At 42.0% G+C, this 3,890-nt stretch overlaps 1 protein-coding gene across 2 annotated transcripts in view; it reads right to left on the minus strand.

Moving 5' to 3' along the window:
• fam49a (family with sequence similarity 49 member A) overlaps positions 1-2,616 on the minus strand; it is a 40,170-nt gene extending 37,554 nt beyond the window's left edge. The window contains exon 1 of one of the 2 annotated variants that reach the window (XM_036581379.1): positions 2,495-2,616. The gene's annotated coding sequence lies outside the window, so the exon portion shown is untranslated. The remainder of the gene's footprint in view (positions 1-2,494) is intronic. The other variant, XM_036581380.1, reaches the window with a different exon arrangement.
• Positions 2,617-3,890: the final 1,274 nt, after the last annotated feature.

Below are 3,890 nucleotides of genomic sequence, written 5' to 3' on the forward strand. Positions count from 1 at the left end.
CTGATTACTGAGCTAAAATCCAGCTCTCTCGGATTTCTAGATTGGAGCACTGTATTTACACGACCATTTGAATAATAGGATAACTGCAGAAATCCGATTATGATCGGATTACTGAGTGCATGTAAACGCACTCGTTGTTGGAAGACATTCGCTTAAAAATACTGTAATCAGACATGTTTAGTTTTGATCGACGTTAAAAATATCTGATTGATAGTTTCATAAAATAAACAAAGAATTAAACAGTTAAAGCATTTTTATATAGTAATTAATCACCAGCTGAAATTTTAGCATCTTGACAGGCCTTGGAAACACAAATAGTTCAAGCAATAGAGTGCCTGAACACAAATATCTGATTAGGAATAGCAGAAATAATAGTAAATCCGATTTAAGCATTACAGCCTGCGGCAGTCTTAGAAAGCTACAGACAACTACAATCAACCACAACAGCATCCTGTTTTTCCTGCTACAGATGCATCACACTGAACGGAGGACCTCAGTGGATTAACAAACGATTTTACACATGCCTGGCTGCCAGCTGGATGAGCCAGTGAAGGCTTTTTGGATGGCGCACAATACATTATACACATTGCCAAGACTCGGTCACTACAACCTCCTCTTGCACTCTTTTTCCTCAGTCTTTCACGCCCACCACCGTCACACTCAGCAAGCCATGAGACGGCCATGAAAGCCTAACAGAGCGACTTACATTAATCAATTAGTCAAAGCTGGCTTGCATTTGGAGCCTCGAAAGAGAACACAGGGTGCCACAACAGAAGCTCATTTTCGCCCCCTTTCCTCAATATCCCTGATGTTCCGGTCCATCGTTTCACAAAACGCAAAGACAGTTTTATAGTCTGTGTAATTAGAGAGGGTGAAATGGAGCCCTTTTCTCAGCTTTAGATCTGATGTGGAGGGCCTGCTGAGGCGTCAGTTGGTCATGGAGGTGGATGGCTACCTAAACTTGGTGGAGTGTTTGCACACTTCTGCCAACAATGAAAAATTTTCCGACACGATGGAGACGCTGACTGGCCAAACTGGCCTGTAATCAGATCCTCTGCGTTTTGGGTTCTTGGAGAGATGGTGCAAACGCATACCCAGAGGCCCAGCCACCACTGGGCCGAGCAGTGCAGCTGTCGCTGTACGTCTGGCAGCAGGCGGCCTTCCACAATGGGTCTGGGATAACAATAATAAATCTGGAAAACCTCTGGTGGGCCAGAAAAGCACACTGAAAGAACGCAGAGCTTGGGGGGGAACTGGAAAAGATGCATCCGAAACAATTTGACAGTGCTAGATAAAAGCTGCCTCTCGGGCTTCTCATTTGTTATTACCTATGGCAAAGTAGCACAGCTCCTTACAGAAACCCCAGTGAGGAAGCAAACTGTTGGTCTTACGCTTGTAGTTACGAACGGCCACCAACATTGGTCTTTCTGATACGACGCAGGCATGTCTGAATGATATGCAACAGACAAGCCATCTTCTCCAGATGTAGAAATGAAAGCAGGGATCACTTGACCGTCAGTGGTCCACCACGGTCATATCACAATCACAGTCCAGCAGTGAATAAATGATTAAGTTAGACACTTTCAATTACAGTCTACACACTTAAAAAGGAAGGTTCTTCAATGGTTCAGCTCTATACAGAACCATTTCATGCCTGCATAATGAAATGGTTCTTTAGGTTGATGAAGAATGCGTTGTATATGGTCCTACATAGAAAATGGTTCTATACAGCACCAAAGTAGGTTCTTCTGTTACAAGCTTGACATTGTAACCATAGCAGAACCCCTTTGGGGGGGTTCCACGGTTCTAGATAGATACTCTAAATACTCATGGTTCTATCTAGAACCATGTTTGTAAGTGTATACCTCAAACAGAGATGATTAGGATGATAATTCAAGCATCACTCCTACCTAAAGTCGGTCTGTTATGGCTGAAGTAAACGATTCGGTGATAAACCAGAAGAAATAACGTTAATCTAGCCTGCAAAATGATATAAACTCGAGGCCTAGATAACTTAGTCGAGCTGTAAATTAACGCCAGACACTTTAAAATAAATAGACAGTACTTAATGAGTAAATATTACCTCAGATAACGTTATAAATCAGAGCACTTAAGATATTTATCGGTGTTTTTTATTCGAACCGCGCGCTTCGATTTGAAGTAACGTTCCTGCCAACGCTGTCAATCTCGGCAACGTCTGTTCAACACAACTTTGACCCCCCCACCCCGGAGAAAGCTACGAAAGCCTACTTAATTTCCCATTTTGACGAGGATAAAACCAGAAAGAACTCCTAACGGGGGTCCTGACTAACTTCCTGCGGCTTTCGTGTAGCTCGGGCTGCTACGCACGCGAGCAGCCGTTGGACACAAGTAACGTTAACGTTAGCCAACAGTTCTTATGAACCGCTTACTCTTTTCGGAGCCGTCTGGTCGTCTTTGTGACCAAGGAGTAACTTTAAAAACTTTTAAAGAAGCTCCAGCCGTAGAGACTTACCCGTATTTCTTCCCCAAATGTGGCTCTGTCACAGATTTTTTCCACTGCTGCTGCGTCTCCGCTCCACCTTCTCCTGTAGCCACAGCGCTCCACCAATTTCTACAGATCCGGGCTCGGTCCCAATTGCACGGCACCCTCCCTCACTCCCTCTAGGCACTAACTAGGGAAGCCTCTCCTGAAAGGGTGCCGAGTGTGCAGAATGCAAGCTGAGAACTTTATATTAAACTATAGGTTTAATCAATGCAGTACAGTAACAACGTTCAACCGTGTGTTCTTCGAGATCGAAGCTCGTCTCCCTCGCAGCATGGGTTTTCCCGAACGGCGATGGCAAGGGAACTTGGAAGTTTTGTGATTCGGGATCGAGCCGAAGGCGTGAACACGCTAGCGCTGTACGTCACGCGTGATAGGGCCGAGGCGCGGTCAGTTTTTCAAAATAATAGCGTTCACGGCCCACGAAATGTGGTAAAGCCCGAATCCCAAATGGATCCCAGTTGAACTTATAGTGCAGTTTTTGGGCGTAGAAGCCATTATTTCACAACACTGTAGTGTAGCTGTGAACGGAGCCATGTGGGATCCAGCCAGACACTTCTATATACAGGGTGTCCCAAAAAAATTGACATAATTTGAGATGAGAATATCTGAGTAACTACATGTTCTGGGCAAACGAAATTAAATAGGCTTCATGTTGAACAATACCAGATTTATTTATCAAGAGAAATAAAACAAGAAATTCAGAGGGATGTAGATTTTATAACCGATTTCACAGCTTCACAAATGTAATATCTTCCAGTACTGGTGGTCGTCCAGATCCCTTTGTCCTGCACAGGCAGCCTTCCTCTTTGAATTTTTTGTGCCATGTCCAAATCTGCTTTCCAGTTGGTGCATTATTATTGAATTTTCTCGATAATGCAGGCTGCTCACTCTTCTTTGACTGTGTTCGAGCATATTCTAACACACAAAATGCCTTTTCATTTCTAGTGAACGCCAGTCTTCAATCTGAAAAAACATTGAAAAATTAAACTTGGTTAGTTTTTACACGTTTTGTTAAAATTTGAGATTATTTGAGGGAGAATTGGCTATGTTATTGATTATGTAAATTTTTTTTGTGTGTGTGTATATGTAGCTGTATAAAATAATGATGGCACAGTATTGTTATGTATTATTGATGATGGTTCATAAAAACATTACTTTTTATCATTTATTTTTTCTTATTTATTTATTTATTTTATTGTATTTTATTGTGTTTTTTTTGTTTTGCTCCTGTCAATTTCCCCATTTTGAGTAGTAGTGATGTGTGTCATCATCATGTGTGTTATAAAAGTTTTACACAAAAATGAGAAGTCTTCCAAAAAATGAAAAAAAAACAAAACAAAACACATTGACCTACAACTGTATG

Source organism: Colossoma macropomum, unplaced genomic scaffold (assembly GCF_904425465.1).
Source record: "Colossoma macropomum unplaced genomic scaffold, Colossoma_macropomum, whole genome shotgun sequence".
In the NCBI taxonomy this organism is placed as follows: Eukaryota; Metazoa; Chordata; class Actinopteri; order Characiformes; family Serrasalmidae; genus Colossoma; species Colossoma macropomum.